Source organism: Bos taurus, chromosome 7 (genome assembly GCF_002263795.3).
Source record: "Bos taurus isolate L1 Dominette 01449 registration number 42190680 breed Hereford chromosome 7, ARS-UCD2.0, whole genome shotgun sequence".
Classification (NCBI taxonomy): domain Eukaryota; kingdom Metazoa; phylum Chordata; class Mammalia; order Artiodactyla; family Bovidae; genus Bos; species Bos taurus.
This window is the reverse complement of record NC_037334.1, coordinates 62,775,747-62,793,121: the sequence shown is the minus strand read 5'-3', so window position 1 is coordinate 62,793,121 and position 17,375 is coordinate 62,775,747. Positions and strand designations below refer to the sequence as shown.

The window sequence follows — 17,375 nt, the reverse complement described above, 5'->3', positions numbered from 1 at the left end:
TTTGAGGGCTTCTGCAATATTGGAACTGACTTAGAGAATCAGAGCATTGTGGAACATTCAAATCCTAGAATATCAAACTCTTCAGTTCAGTTCAGTTCAGTCGCTCAGTCGTGTCTGACTCTTTGCGACCCTATGAATCACAGCATATAATTAGAAGAACTCTATTGGATTTTTTATACAAATCTGTACTCTATGTAAAGATTGCTCCTACAGTGTCTCTGATGGATGGTCAGCCTGATTTTTTTTTTTTTCCTTTTCACAAACATTCAAAAAGAAGATGCATTAATTGCAAGTTATAGCTTGATGAATTTTTACCAAGTGAATGCAAACAGTGGCTAACCAGGATCCAGAGCAAAAAGCAGACACCACCCTGTCCCCACTAGAGCCCTCCAGATACTCCTTGTCAGTCACTGCCCCGCAACCCTAAGCATAGCTAGCATCCAGTCAGACGGGCTGGTCTCAAATATATTCTTGAGGGCTTGTATACCATCGATAGGAGGACTCTAATTATTAGAGAGTTTCCATGAGCTATTTAGAAGTTGCTAAATGAAGTTTTACATTTAAATTATTTTGTTTTTACTGTCATATTTCAGTGGAAGCATTGTTTAGAGCTGAGCATCCCAAATGGCTAGGGCTGTTTTTAAAAAATATGGATTTCTCAGCTGCATCCTGAGTCCACATCATCGGAATGTGTGGTCTGGGGGTGAAGCCAGGGGATCTGTATTTTTACAAGCTACAAGGGAACTCCTGTTGGGTTTGGGAACCGTTGGACTAGCGGTTCAGAACTTGGTCTCAACTCAGACCATTTCTTCCAATCCATGCCCCACACTTAATGGACACTGATCTTGGATAAGGCACTTAGACTTTCTGATCTTTGAGCTTTTTCATTTGTAAAATATGCATGGAATGATAGTACCTACTTCCTTGGGTTACTGAAGGACTCTCAGGGACAGTGCTCACTAAGTGATTGCTCACTAATGCTCACAGATACTTAGCATTGCTTTACTTGGAAGAATCCATCTGTGGTGTAGCCAAGGGAGTGTTGGATTTTTCATCTGAAGCCTCGTGTTTAAGTCCTGGCCGGGCTGCTTGCTAGCCCTTGCTAGCTTTAGACAAGTCTTTTGATCCCTATCTTAGGGCCTCAACCTCCCCATCTATAAAATGGAAATATTTCTTGCTCTACATGTAGGGTCTTTCAGAAGATATAAGAAGAACACGGTCCAGAAACTTGCTCTGAGGACAGAAAAATGCTGCATGAAGCAAGCCCTAATGAACTGTAAACTCAGTTGAACCTGGGAACCCAGTTAAAAATGGGCTGTCATTGTCCTTGCGGTTCTAGGGAGGGCAGGCCATGTGGAGGTGGGGATAGGGAACTGCTGAGGCACTGGTTTTCCACAGCCCGGGTATGCCCTGGCATGGTGCCCAAGCTCTCAGGTTCTGAGAATTGTCTCCTTCCTGGTTCCTGGGAAAGGAAGAGTCCATGATCCCACAGTCATGAAATCCCATGTAATCTGCTATAGTCAGAAGTCACCTGGAGTTCCCTTTCATTAGTTAAATTATTTTTCTTTTATTAAAAGTCTTCTTTGAGCTCCTTTACTAGTACTTTTAGAAAACCTTTAAATTAAGTATAATAAGAAAACAGAAAAAGGCATGGATCACAAGTGTGCAGCTCAGTGAACTTTCCAGAAACTAATCAGCTTCCAGATAAAAAAACAGAACATTACTACCAATTCCAGAAACCCTCTCTGTGTCCTGTCCAATTGCTAACTAGCCCTCTTCTCCCGCCCAAGGTAACTTTATCTTAATGTAATCCATAGGTGAGTTTTGGCTGTTTGAAAGTTTTATACAGTTGGACTAGCACAATATGTACTCTTTTGTATATGGCTGTTTTCACCCCCACATTACGTGAGGGGGATTCATCCGTGTTGTTATCTAGAACAATATTTTCATTTTCTTTTCTATAGAGTATTCTGCTGTATGACCAAGCCACAGCTTACTTATCCATCTGCTCTTGGTGGTCATTCAGGCTGTTTCCAGCAGAGGGTTATTATAAATAATGCTGCTCTGAATATTCTCGTGTGAATCTTTGGTGAACATACGTACACAATACTGCTGTGCAAATGCAGAAGATGGAAATTGTTGGGCCATGAGTATGCCTGTGTGGATGGAATCCACTGATTTTAAGTTCAGTTTTATTCACCGCAAGGAGAACATGGTTCATGGGGCTGTGTCTCTATCTGGGAGATAGACCTGTTTGCAAGAATTAAAAACAGTTGTCTCTGGGGTTTGAGATGCTAATGAGTGGAGAGATTTGCACTCAGAGACTTTTAGGTGAAGGGCACTGGAAGCAGATCTGTTGTTTCACTCTCCTGTTTGGTCTTGTTCGCTCTTCTATTTGACTTTAGAGATAATCTTGCTCCTGCTTTGCCTGGGAGCCAGTGGTCCCCACCTACGGGAGAGAAGCCCTCCGAGTTCCACAGCCCAACGAAATCAGCCTTCTTAAGGATGAGGCTGTAATTTTTATTACACTGACATTTGAGAAGCACTTGTCTAGCCTAAAAGTCATCGAGACTTTGGTCTTTTCCTAACTTCCCTAACCCCCTCTTCACTGGGGCTAGAAGAGGCCCATAGATGGGATACTAACAACACAGGATCTTAAAGAACGCGATTACCATGGTCAATGGATCCCAAACACCAGTCGTACAAAAACCACCCCAGGAACTTGTTAAACATCTATTCCTGGGCCCCATCCTTAAGAATTTTAATTCAGTAGATCTGGGGTGGAGCTTGAAATATGTATTTGTAACCCCTACACCCATCCCCTTAGGGAATTCCCAAAATATAATCCCTGGTTTAATTCAATGGCCAGCCCTCTCTGGTGAGAACACAACTGACCCAGTGGTCCTGTTGAGTTTCGGGTCCACAGATAGCTGGGCGGAGAACACTTACCAGGGAGTCAGTGTGGACAGAGCCCCGGCGCTTGAGCTGGAGTCCCTGACAGAGGCTCATTTGCATCTCATTAGTAAGCACCTTGATGCTACCGCATCATCCCTAACCCCTCTGTTGACCCTCGCTCTACAGTCAGGTTCAGCCAGCTCCATGCAGGACCGCAAAGAGCGGAGGGAGCTGCCTTGCTCTACTGCTAGAGCGCCGCTCCTCACCTGCCGAGGCCTGCCTACATTCTGCTTTGTCCCGAGCTGCTCTGCTCAGGCAGAGAAGGCAATGGCAACCCACTCCAGTACTCTTGCCTGGAAAATCCCACGGACGGAGGAGCCTGGTAGGCTGCAGTCCATGGGGTCGCTAAGAGTCAGGCACGACTAATCGACTTCACTTTCACTTTTCACTTTCATGCATTGGAGAAGGAAATGGCAACCCACTCCAGTGTTCTTGTCTGGAGAATCCCAGGGATGGGGGAGCCTGGTGGGCTGCCGTCTATGGGGTCACACAGAGTCGGACACGACTGAAGTGACTTAGCAGCAGCAGCAGCAGCTCTGCTCAGAGGGGATTGGACTTGGACAGACAAACAGCTGGGCTGGGCACTGCCAGAAGGAAAGTGATTGAACTGGAGATGAAGCTTTTGCTGGGAATCTGTGTGCTGGTGGGAGAGGACCCATGGTTACAAGATCCTTGATGTGGGGGAGGGATCATATAACTCTCTCTCAGCCACTCTTTCCAGTCCACAGGCCCCGGGAGGCAGGCCAGGGAACTGTTAGACGCACCAGAGATCTGAGTTTTAATCCTCCTTGGCTAGCTGTGTGAACTTGGAGCTTAGGTAACCTCTCTGAGTCTCATTTATCCCTTCTGCAAAATGAGCATAATTATAGGGTTGCTGTAAACCAGCTTAAAAGTGATAATGCATGCCAAGGGCCTGGCCTATAGTAAACAGTCAGTAAATGTCAGCTGTGATCAGGGCCTGTGTATTTCCTATTCCCTAAACCTCACCTTCTTTAGAGCATCATTTGCCAACAGCTCAGGGGAGAGTTCCCTCATAGCTCAGTTGGTAAAGAATCCGCCTGCAATGCAAGAGACCCTGGTTTGACTCCTGGGTCGGTAAGATCCCCTGGAGAAAGGATAGGCTACCCACTCCAGTATTCTTGGGCTTCCCTTGTGGCTCGGCTGGTAAAGAATGTGCCTGCATTGCAGGAGACCTGGGTTCAATCCCTGGGTTGGGAAGATCCCCTAGAGAAGGGAAAGGCTACCCACTCCAGTATTTTGGCCTGGAGAATTCCATATAGTCCATAGGGTCCTAAAGAGTCAGACACCACTGAGCAACTTTCACTTTCACTTTCACAGGGGAGGGTTACCCAGGAAGGCAGGAGAGCAGGCACTAATGCCAATTCCCAGACGGATAAGTGGAGATCCCATGAAATGAGGTGGTTTGCTCAGGGGGTCTCTGGTTTGGTCCCCTCCCAGGCCCTCTGATACATCACCAAGGTCCCTCAGCACCAAAGGAGTGGAGCTCCCATCCCTAAATAATTTCATCACTGCCCTATTGCCTGAGGGCTCCTCTGCAAGGCACTGGGACCATGGTGTGAGGCACTTCATCTTAACTGCAATCTCACTGCAGCGGGATTATCTTCTCTAGTTTATGTATGAAGGGACTGAGGCTCAGTCAGGGTTAAAGATTTGCTCAAGGTCATACAGCCAGCAATGGGCTGAGCACGACTCAAACAGCAGGTCGCCTTACATCAGAGCCTGAGCAGGTGACCTCCACACTCTGTGGCCCTAACAGGAGCCTCCCCACCCTCAAGCAGACCTGGCAGGCAGTGGCCATGGGCGGCAGATGACCTTTGGTACAAGGAACAAAGAAGCTTAGGGACTTCCCTGGTGGTCCTGTGGTTAAGAATCAGCCTGCCAGTGCAGGGAACATGGGTTCAATCTCTGGTCCAGGAAGACCCCACCTGTCTCAGGGCAACTAAGCTCTCAAGCTACAACTACTAAAGCCTGTGCATTCTAGAGCCCAAGCTCTGCAACAAGAGAAGCCACTGCAATGAGAAGCCAGAAACTACAGAGTAGCCCCAATTTGCCGCAACTAGAGAAAGCCTGCTCGCAGCAACAAAGACCCAGTGCAGCCAAAACTAAATAAACAAATAAACTAAAAAAAAAGAGAGAGAGAAAAAGAGAAAGGGAAGCTTCAGTCCCAGCAGCTTCAAAGAGCCAGTATGAGGAACAGAATTCACTTCACTGGGGGCCACAAGGCCTACTAACTCTGGAGAAGGCAGTTTGTTGTATTTGGATAGACAGGGGAACCATGCTGGATGGCTTCGTTTGACAAATCACATGAGATGGGGCCCAGAGAGTCACCCCAACACACCAAGAGATCAGGTAGGTTGTGAGGTGTCCACAACATTCTCTGCCTTGTGTTTCCACAGCCTATCTTCTTCTGCCCACCTCACACCCCGTCTTTGCCCCCTCACACTCTAAATCAGATCACATCTCTGACCTCTCTGTACCCACTGTGGGGAAAAGGGTGACAAGATCAGAAATTATTTTTATTATTCAAATGCTGCTCAAGCTGTTGTGTGAGCTTTGCTACAAATTGTTGCAAGGAAACAGGAGATGTCACAGAGACTCACAGCGTGTGTATGTATGTGTGTGTATCTGTTTGTGTTTAACAGTACTTCTGGAAGAGGCTCCTGGAGCATGGACAGGTATCTGTATACATACAGAGAATATTCCACACATATTTTTGAACACCAAAGGTAACAGTAATAACATTACTATAACTATTCCAATAACTATAGTAATAATAATGAATGATAGTAATAGTTAACATTATTTTCTACGTGCTAAATGCTTTGCATGCATAAACTCACTAAATCCTCTATGGAGCTAACTGTTGCTAGCCCCATTTCACAAATGGGGAAACTGAGGCTTGGATAGAGGAAGTCAGGCCTCCAGACAAGCAGAGGGAGGAAGGACTTCCTTGTTGGTCCAGTGGTTAAGGCTCTGCGCTTCCATTGCATGGGGCAAGGGTTCAATCCCTGGTTAGGGAACTAAGATCTTGCATACCCTGCAGTGCAGCTAAATTTTTTTAATTAAGGGAAAAAAAAAGAAACAGAAAGCAGAGGCAATACAGGAGGCAGGTGTGACCCCAATGGCTGGCTCCTTTCTCTGCACTGTCCTGAGTAGAATGAGTGCTTTGTGGGTTCCTAAGGAGCCCCAGGTTGGGAAAGGAGTTGGGGTGTGGGGGGCAACTTGGCCAGTGCAAAGTGCTCAAGATGAGGAGACTGGGTTCTGTTTCCAGGTGTGCCAACGAAGTCCAACGCGACTTAGTACAGCGCACTATGGACTTCCCTTCTCCAGGCAGAATTCTCCCATCTCTACAAAACAGAGATTAGACTCCTAGCAGCTCTCACACTGTGCCCTAGCAGGGCTTGGGAACCTCACAGAGACGCCTGCGAAGGTGAAGGTGGGAACCAGTGGGGGTGGGCTCAGGGCAGCAGGCGGGTCTCAGTCCACTTTCCATAATGATAATGACAGTTTAAAAAAATAGCAGCTAATATTTATTCAGCAGTTGCTAGGTGTAACATTGTGTTAACTGTTTAATATGAAATCACCTAGTCAAGCCTTCAGAACAACTATCTGAGGTGCATTCAATTAGTATCTCTCTTTTAAAGATGAGAACAGAGGCTCAGAGGTTCAGTTAGTGATCCAAAGTCCCCTCTGTTGGAACTTGATGCCTATGTGTTTTAAAATTCATCCATAGCTTCTGGAAAGACAAAGAGTTTCACTAGACCCAAGAGTTGCAAGACGCACAGAGGACTAAAGAGCCCCTGCCCCAGGTGAGGCCCATGTGGTGGGGACACTCTGGCCTCTACAATCTGTTCTACCCTCTGGAGGGAGCTTTGCAGTCCTCCAGGGATGTCTGTCTCCTGACTTCAGGACACAACCTTCCAGCCTCACAGAGAGCCACCCCAAACTCTAACCTTCAGGACAGCCTCTTTCTCTCCACACGGGGGCCTCCTGGTCCCTGCCTGGCCGAAGGCTGCCCCACCAAGAGGAGAGACTCCACAGGCCTTCCCACGGAGCTGAGTTTGTGCCTGAGGGATCCCAAGACATAAACACAGAACTTAGAGGAGGTGCTCTGTTCCTCCTCTGTCTCCAGAACGACTAACTGATAAACAGGTTCAATGTCATTCTGAGCTAGAACTGGTTTTTGTAACTTATGAATCCTTCTGGACAGAGCAGCCAGAAAAAGTGGGACAGGATTTGTCCTCCCCTCAAGCCCTCTAATCCCTGGATGCCCTCTGGTTTAGGGAGTTTTCAGCTCCAAATGCAAAGCTCATGCACCCATACAGGCAGTCCCAAGAGGAAGAGATCCCTTGTTCTCTCTGGGGCTCAGTGAGTGTTGGGGGCTCTGAACTCTCCAGCCAGGGTAGGGGGAGCCTCACGGGTCAAGCAGGCCCAGTGCATGGAGAGGAGGCCATCCTGGAGTCTATTTTCCTTACAGTTTGGAAAGAGACCTGGGTACCAGTATGTGTCTCTTCTGATAGAAAACTACCTTGAAGATAAACAGTAGCTGATGCAGCCTCCGAAGCTGGGAGAGCTTGGGGAAGGGGTCTGGAGAACACAGGGCCCATCTGCAGGTGGCAGCCACCACTCAGCTCCAGCCAGCCGTTCTATGGACCAACACAGACAGTGCCCTCCACTTTGTAAAACGGAAGCTGGAGTCTAGATTTTGGGGTGAAGCTTTCCAATGTTTATACATTAACAACTAATTAGGTAAAAAGCCATCAAACAACAAAACAATATACTATGGCTCAACAAAACTAACTGAAGTGGGACAGCCTGTATACTACCCACTGGCCACATGGGATGGCCTTGAAGGGCTCTAAGACTTTATGTCCAGCAGCACCTCGCTCTCTCCTTCGGCTCCTCGTAGACCACCATGTTGATCTCATGACGGGGTCCCGCTCACTACAGGTCTTCCCTTTGGCCTGAATTGCCCTGGGCTACCTCCCTGGCCTGCAGGAACCCCTCTCTCCTTTCCCCTCTAGTCTGTCTGCAATCTCCTTGTTCCTGCCCTAGGGCCTTTGCACTGCCTACTTCTTCTGCCTGGAAGTCCTTCTCAAGATGACTTTGTGGCCTTCCCTCTGCTCACATGTCACCTTGCTATGTAGGCTTTCCCTGACCACTCTTTCAAAAATAGTACCTCCTCCATCACTCTCTAATCTTGCTTTCTATGAATTTCCTTCACATCAGTTTTTTGGTGATGTCACCAGCTTGTGGGATCTTAGTTCCCCAACCAGGGATCAAACCTATGCCTCCTGCACTGGAAGCATAGAGTCCTAACCACTGGACTGCCATGGAAGTCCCTTATAAAGTACTTTTATTTATTTAGGCCACATTGTGATCTTGGTTCCCCAATCAGGGATCAAACCCATGCCTCTTGCACTGGAAGTACAGTCTTAACCACCAGACTTTCTCTTAACCTCTCTCTCTGCCACTAGAATCCAACCCCCACAAGAGCAAGGTCTTTATCTATCCCGTTCTCTGCTCTAGAATGTCTTCATAGGGTAGGCCCTCAATAAGTAAGTACCGAATGAATGCATAAATGAATGGCTTTGGCAGAAGAGGTCCAATAGCAAAACACTTTCCCATTATCCCCCATTTTGTCCCTTTTCTTCCTTAAAATCCAGTTGCCGAGAAGCCCTTTGTTTCCTTCAAATGTCCAACTCTCCCGGATCACATTATGCCTTTTGAGGGCCCTAGTCACTGTAGCCTTTGTATGCCCCTTCCTCCACGAAAAAAATATCAGAAAGTATATTTAAGGACAACACTGACATACAGATGAATATATGGGCTAGTGGCTCCCATGATGGACAGCTCAGACATAGAACACTTCCATCACTGTAGAAAATTCTTTTGGAGAATGTTGCTCCAGAGAGTCAGCTACAGCCCCCTCTGAGTCTCTCTTTTTGGAATATGGGTTCCTATTCTGGGCCAGTACTTGAATCTACCACCTGCTAGGTGGTGAACCAGGCAGAGCCCTCCAATTATCTGAGCCTCCATTCCTCATTTACAGAATGAGAATGATAATAAGTGTCACAATAAGGGTGAGGTTGGTACAGTAACTAACTCACACTGAGTGTATCCTGTGCTAGGAATTGCCATGTATTGACTCATGCAGCCTTCTCATTAGCTCCATGAGATAGGTGCTACTCTCATTTCCCTTTTTCCAGGAACAGAGAGGTTAAATAACTGCCCAAGGTCACACAATTGGTGAATGATAGAGCTGGGATTTGAAAGCAGGTTGATCTGACTTCAGAGACCACTTTCTTGCTATCAATTCTACCCAATACTGTAGCCTTTCTCCAAAGACCAAGTGAGAAAATGCACGCAGATGTGTTTTGAAAACGTATAGATTGCCATCCAGATACCGGACAGTATAATTTTTGTCATCAATAATGATAATCAGAATACTAATAAAGAAGGGGACCTCAAGTCTCAGCTCCATTTCACCTATACCCTAGATGAGAACTTCCTTTTCAGGCATTTCTCTTCCCCTTAATTCCAGGCTTGGGTTTCTCAGTCTGCTGGTGGTTCCTGCTGCCATTTAGCAAGCCATTATTGGTCCTAATAAGGTGTTACTCTGCATCTTTCCTCCCTGTGCTTTTACCTGTCATATTATCTGTCTTTCCTCCAGCCCTGGGAAGTAGGTAGGAGTAGCTATTATTATTGCCATTTTACAGACAGGTAAATTGAGGCTCAGAAGAAATCCTGTGGCCTTGCTAAGGTCACACACCCCATGCAGGGCTCATGTCACTGGTCCTTTTCCTGTTTGTATCCAATTCTTCGACTTGTTTTTGTTACATAAGGACTCAGCAGTGGCTGCCTATAAACTAGCACATGACTCAAGTGTTCAAGTTTCTTAGAAATGAATCGAGCCTCCCTACCAATTCCTGAATTTCAGTTGACCTAAACCAATAGAGCTGGTGTGCAAGACCAGTCCACACTAGAGTCGGAATCTTTTTTAAAAACAAAAACAAAAACATTTTATTTTCTATTGGGCCATAGCTGATTAACAGTGTTGTGATAGTTTTAGGTGGACAGCAAAGGGACTCAGCCATACCTATGCATATATCTATTCTCCCCAAAGCTCCTCTCACACCCAGGCTGCCACATAACATTGAGCAGAGTTCCCTGTGCTGTACAGTAGGACATTGTTGTCCATTTTAAATACAGCAGTGTATACATGTCGATCACAAACTCCCAAACCACCCTTTCCCCCTACCCTTCCTTCCCACCCCGGGGCAGCCATAAATTCCTTCTCTGTGAGTCTCTTCTTAATTTGTAAGTAAGTTCATTTGTATCATTTCCTTTTAGATTCTACATATAAGGGATGAGCTACGATGTTTTTTCTTCTCTGTCTGACTTTGTAGAGCGGGAATCTTGAGTGGGAAAATTCCCCTTTTGATTTGATATTAGATTACTCTTCCTAGCACATAGTTCTGCTCTGGTCCTGCCTCTTCTCTAAAACCTTCAGTGGCTCCATACAACTAAGTAGAAAAATTATTTCAGTAGCTAAAGACTTCCTGACAAGCAGGTACCTGGAATGTCAACATTCTTTCACTTTTAATCTGGCTCAAAGGCAAAAGGCCTCCTAATTCTCACTCCTGGCTCCACCCTCCCCCACTCCCCAGCCTTTGTCATAAATAGAATATATTCAGGATTCTTTTTTGAGAGCCACAGAGCCAGCCTCACACTGGATGCCAGAGGCGGTGGGTAGGGGTGGGCCGTCATAAAATAAATGCTGAGAGCACCCAAATCCATGGTACATTCATATTCAGACTTTTGAGGGGAGAGTGTGGACATCATTCAGTGAAGAGGAATGAATCCAGTGACTCTTTCTCTCATGAAAGACTCTCCAAACTATACAAAATATCTTCCCTCATTGCTTCTCCCCTGAGCCCAGGCAATCCAGAATGCCCAGCTTCAGGAAATTCAGCTTTCTGATATCAGTTCAGCCTCCCCGTTCTGGGTGCCCTTGGTGTGCCAGGCAAATCTCAGTTTACCGCACCTGAGAAACAGGAGTAAAAGGGCAGATGCGTTTCCTAAAAGTGCTCTTGGGCTATTAGTTAATGTCCAAGAAAAGGGAAGGTGCTGGGCCATGAGGCAGAATGTCATTTTCTGATTTGTGCCTGGGTGATGGGGAAGAATTTCATCATCAGAAACAAGCTTGGCATTTTGAACAAATCTGGTAGGACTGTCTTTAGTGGAAGCTTGATTTGGCTTTGAATTCTTCTAAGTGCATCTGCTTCCCCACGGAAGAGACAGAAATACAGAGTTACAAACTCCTAGAACTAGACGCCTGAGTCCTCGCACGTGGACCGTTATGGATACAGGTCACAGAGCATCAGATTCACAGCACATCCCACCATGCAGTTCAGAACATGCAGGCAGGACACAGAATGTTAGGATGGCAGAGCCCCCACTTGTCAGATCTGGAGGGGCTCCCAGTCTAGTTTTTCAAACCTGTGCTTCCTAAGAGAATGAGGGACAAGCCTGGAGGCAGAGTCCGAGGCCTTGAGCTCTGCTTCAATAGTGCAGTTCTGCTTTTATCTGTTTATAGGCTGTGTTTCCAAGTACAACTTGATTAGGAAAAAAAGAAAGCAACAGAGGGGTCTGAAATCTCAGATCCATTCATGCCCCTTCCCCCAAGACACACACATCATTTAGAGGTGAAGATGGAGGTCCAGATGGCTTAGGTGACTGACTTGACCAACACTCCCAGGGAATAAGTGACTTTGGATCTAGGTCTTCCAAGAGCCAGGTCAGCTAACTACACTGATCACTGAATAGGCATCAGTGAATGTGCAACCCTGATCCACAGCCAGAGGAAGTCCCAAATTCCACAAACCAAAGAACCTGCCCATGTAAGTTGGAAAGGACTTTAGAGCTCTCTTTGTAGTCCCCAAGGGCAATCATTCCCCTGGAGTAGCACATCCTTTCCCGGGTGGCCACCCAGCATCTGCTTGGATTCCCCCAGAGACGGGGACCTCTCTATATTGTGAGATGACTCATTCCAGAATTGCACTTGAGATCGCTAACTGAGAAAACAGGGCTAGATCTCAGAGCACTGTTCCTGCCAGTTGTATTCAGACTTTTATCACTGACTTGGATAAAGACACAGATGTTACAATCACCAAGTTGCTAAACATTTGAATTAAGATTCTGAGAAGCTGGAGCAGTGAGTGAAATACATGGAGAAATGAATCCTGGTCTCATTAAAGCCCTATGTCATTTATTGCAGAAGATCAGCCTGCATAGGAACAGATTGGGGGTGGTGTGAAAAGACATCTAGGAGTTTTCATTACCTACAAACTCAACAATCTGAGCCAGTTGCTAAAAAGTAATAATACTTGGTAATATTTGTTGAAAATTGTGTCATATAGTAATTATGTACTTGAATTCATTTCATTCTCAAAATGATATTATGAAGTCAGGAAACTAAGGATCAGAGAATGTAAGTCACTTGCCCAAAGTCACACAGCCAGAAGCTGTGCGCTGTGAATCATTTTCTGCATGAAATGGGATTGGGAGTTACACAGAATTTGATTCACTGCTGCTGCTGCTAAGTCACCTCAGTCGTATCCGACTCTGTGCGACCCCATAGACGGCAGCCTACCAGGCTCCCCCGCCCCTGGGAGTCTCCAGGCAAGAACACTGGAGTGGGTTGCCATTTCCTTCTCCAGTGTATGAAAGTGAAAAGTGAAAGTAAAGTCGCTCAGTCACGTCCGACTCTTAGCGACCCCATGGACTGCAGCCCAACAGGCTCCTCCGTCTGGGATTTTCCAGGCAAGAGTACTGGAGTGGGGTACCATTGCCTTCCCCGTTGATTCACACATATATCCTAAAAGAGCCCATTCATGAAGCCCCACATCTGCACTTGCTCGCACCTGTGCACACACACAAGCCCCATGGCTACCAGTTTATTTACTCCCATTCCATTTATTCTGTCAAGTAGGCACACACAGAGTGTACCCACACAATTATTCAAAATTGCCTCCTAAGTGTGTGTGTATGTGATTTCTTGAAAATGTGCACATTCAGCCACATGCAGATTTCTCTCTGAGTCTGGGGAGCCAAAAGCTTGAGGCCCCACCCCGGACAAGCGCCTGCTCGCAGCTTCCCAGCACAGCCTATGGCTCGGCTAGCAAGCTCAGACTCGACCAGGGACCAGCAGCTTCCTGCTCCGCTGGGGAGCAGACTGGGCCTTCTCTAGGGGGCTCAGTGGACCCCACCCTCACCCCAATCTCAGTCTTTGATTCTGCCTTGGCTTTGAAACAACAGTAACTAATATTTATTGAGTGCTTTTCTATGGGCCAGGCACCATACTAAGCACATTAACATACATAATCCTGTTTCATCTTCCTAAAACCTCAGGAAAGCATTGTTCTTAATAGGCCCATCTTACAGATGAGGAAACTGAGGTTCGAAGAGGTTACCTTCCCCAAGGTTATCCAGTCAGCAAGTGGTAAAGTTGGACTTGAACCCAAACAGTTGGATTTATAAGTGAGCACAGTTTCTCTTTCTCGCAATGTGACTAGGAGGAAAGAACCTGGCTCTGGTTCTCGCCCTGTGACCTTGGGCAAGCCCCTTTCTTTTTGAGGGACTTTATTTTCCAGCTTCAAAAAGGAAGGGAGGCTGACTAAAGGTTCTCTCAGTTTTCCCTCTGTCTTTGCTTTTCCAAAGTCCAGATCCTTCCATTTTTTTCAACTAGTATTTACTGAGCTTGCTTATGTATCAGGCACTGATCAAAGTACTGGGAGTTCATGCATTAATAAGATACACAAAGCTCCTGTCTTCATGGAGCCCAGGAGACAGTAAACAAATAAATAAGAACAATATTGGGAGGTGACATGTGCCATGGAGAAAATGAGGGTGAAGTGATCAAAAAAGGTGTTAGATAGCAGGCTACATCAACCTGGGGGTTAGAAGGTGACACTGTGCTCAGTTGCTCGGTTGTGTCCGACTCTTTGCGATCCCATGGACTGTAACCTTCCAGGCTCCTCTGTCCATGGGATCCCCCAGGCAAGAATACTGGAGTGGGTTGCCATTTCCTTCTCCAGAAGGTGACATTAGAGCTGAGAAATGGATAACAAGAAGGAGCTAGCCATGGGTGAATCTTAAACAGAGGAAAACAGCAAGTGCAAATTTGGTGTGTTTGCAGAAGAGAAAGAAGACCCTTGTTCTGCAGCTTGGTGAACAATACGAGGTGTGCTGGAAGGTATCATCTGAGATGCAGGCAGGGCCCAGGTGGTAGGGAGCCTTCCAGGCTATGATGCAAGGTCAGATTTCATCTAAATGCTACAGGAAGCTGCTGGAAAATTTTAAGCATGGAAGTGATAAGAATTGATTTATGCTTTCACAAGATGTTTCAAAATAGTGGTCCTAGGTGCTGTGGGTGGGGAGGGTAGCCCAGGGAGCTGAACACGTCCCTGCCCCCTGCAAGCCTGTTCACTTGCCTGGGCACAGTGCCAGAAACAAGTCTCAGAAACAGGCCCTTCCCCCAGGAAACCACTCGCCAGGTCTGTGGGTCCTGGATCTTGAACACAGCCATGGGCACCAAACCCCCACCCAAGGGTTCATTCCCTTTGACATCATTCCCTTTGACCACCACCACCACCACTACCCCCTGCCCCAGCGAGACCCCATCCCTGCTCCCTTCTCTGCAGCTCACTTTAAGAACTCTAGCTCTGCAAGGCACCACTGCAGCTGCTGAGCGGAGTGTCTTGTTGGGACCTGCCCTCCACGGGAGCTGACCTGGTGAACAGGAAGTGTTCCCCACAGCAGGGCGGGTGGAGCTGGGAGGCTGCCTGCATCCTGGACTTGCTGGGCCACCGAATTGAGTGTGGACCTGGGACCAGGTAAGCACTCATTTCCCCCCTCCAGCTTCAACTTCAAAAGCAATGCCATCCTGGGGAAGGAGTGGGGTCTGAATGATTGGGAGGGAGGTCCCCTTCCTGCTTTCAAGGAATTGTGTCAGGGATGGGCAAGTGTGGCTTTTCCCTGTGGCCAGGACCCTTGTTGGCTGCAGTGGCAAGCGAGGGGTGACAGCAAGGGGTGGGAAGGGTGGGGAATAGATAACATCTTTTTCTGTCACCAGCTTTAGGACCCGAGGTGTAAAGTCTGCCTCCATCCTGGCCCCTCTTTTCTGAGGTCCTGGGCATAGGGCGCCACCAACAGGATGTCAAGTGAGGAATGGTGGGAGGGAACCTAGAAGGAGGAGGCATAATCAAATTCTTTTCTATCACAGGCGTTCAGATCCCAAGTTAGGCTGACTTTCCCATTTCTGCCTTCACTCTCTTTCCCATGTTGGGATGCAACCCACAAGGTCTTAAAGAACCTGCCTTTGGTTGTCTCGACTCTAGAGAGACAAGGATCTAAGCCTCTCTTTTTCCCCCTTGCCCTGGACGTTTAACTCTTCCTTGCCTTTGAAGACCAAGGCAACTGGAAAAACAAGTCTTGCCTGTTTCCTCCAGGAATGCTTGGCACATCTGGCTGATAGCCATGAACTCCCCAGAGTCAAGACTCCCATGGTCAGGCCGGGCACCAGCCTGGTGCACACAACCTCACACGTGCTTCTAGAAGACTCAGTTTGGCAACCAAACTCAGCCCACCCCCATCACCCTCCCCAACCTTGACCCTGATGAGTCTCATATTTTGACCCAGGATGGAGTTCAAGGATGAGCCATTGAGGTAGCCGTAAGGGAGAGGATGGGGAACAGTGGGTCTTAGAGGTGAGGCACTCATTTGTGATTACTTCAACAATTGCCAGGGGCTGCTTCTTACCTGGCCACCTACTGTGTGACTCGGGGCAAGATCCCTCTCCCACCTGGGTTCTCTTTTTCCATCTCTGCATGAGAAGCGGGTCTGAGCTCCATTATCTCTCAGGACCACTTCAGCTCTGCCATTTCAGAGGAGGAAGAGAAGGTGTTTCTCTCTTCAGGATTACAAGACAAGCCAGAATCAGGCCCCATCCAAAGGGACTTTTGGTGGAGGAGGATGTAGCTAAGCCAGGGACTTTTCCCCATGAAATATTTATTTACTTATTTGGCAGTATCAGGTCTTAGCTGCGTCATGCAGGATCTTTGGTTACAATACTCGGGCTCTCTAGCTGTGATGTGTGGGCTCAGTAGTTGTGGCACTCGGGCCTAGTTGCCCTGCAACATGTGGGATCTTATTTCCCTGAGCAGGAATTTGAGCCCTTGTCCCCCGCATTGCAAAGCAGATTCATAACCACTGGACCACAATGGATGTCTCACCAGGATTAATTTGTGCTTTGTTTCTATTTAGCTGTCAGGCCATGGGCAGGCCCCTTCCATTTATGAAACTTAGATTCCTATGACTAATAATAGCTAATATTATGTTAAAACTTACGGTCTTCCCTGGTGGCTCAGATGGTAAAGAATCTGCCTGAAATGCAGGAGACCTGGGTTCGATCCCTGGATTGGGAAGATTCCCTGGAGAAGGAAATGGCAATCCACTCTAGTATTCTTCCCTGGGAAATCCCATGGACAGAGGACCCTGGCGGGCTACAGTCCATGGGGTCACAAGAGTCGGGCACGACTGAGTGACTTTCACTTCACTTCACTTATGTTAAAACTTACTCTGTGCCAGGCACTCTGTTAGCTCATTGACCTTTGTTATTTCACTTAATTTTCAAACAATCAAATGAGATAGATATTATCCTTATTCCTACTCTACAGAAGAGGGGATCGAGGCTCATAGACATGAAACAACCTGCCCAGAAAGTCACCCAGCTAGTAAATAGTGAAGCCAGGCCTGATGGTCCAGGAGCCTGATGCCAGGCCTGCGATCCTGGTCCCTTTGCTTTTTCGCAGCTCCTACACATGCAGATGCAGCTCAGTTCAACTAGAGTTCAGCCCTGACGGAAGTGTCTTTCGGGAAGTATTTAGTGTCAGACTGCTAAGCTTAGGTACCTGTTCAGAATGATTTCAGCATCACTGAGGAAGATTTTCCAGTGGTAAAGATCCCACTTGCCAATGCAGGAGACATAAGAGATGCACATTTGATCTCTGGGTTGGGAAGATCCCCTGGAGGAGGAAATGGCAACCCACTCCAGTATTCTTGCCTGGAGAATCCCATGGACAGAGGAGACTGGCGGGCTACAGTCCATGGGGTCCCAAAGAGTTGGACACGGCTGAAGCGACTTAGCACGCGTGCACAGGGAACCACTGAAGGTTTGGAAAAGGGAGGGAAGCAGTTAAGGACTGTGCTGTATCTGCTGGGTGCCCTTGAGGAAGCACTTAAACTAGTCTGTTACTCTTCAAACACAAGGTTTTGCAATCTCAGCACTGCTGACTTGCTGTGGGTGTCTGTCCCGTGCACCATAGGCTGTTTGGCAG

At 47.2% G+C, this 17,375-nt stretch overlaps 1 protein-coding gene across 1 annotated transcript in view; it reads left to right on the top strand.

Annotated features, from left to right (window-relative positions):
• FAT2 (FAT atypical cadherin 2) overlaps positions 1-17,375 on the top strand; it is a 98,840-nt gene that overhangs the window by 5,232 nt on the left and 76,233 nt on the right. The gene's annotated exons all lie outside the window — the stretch shown is intronic.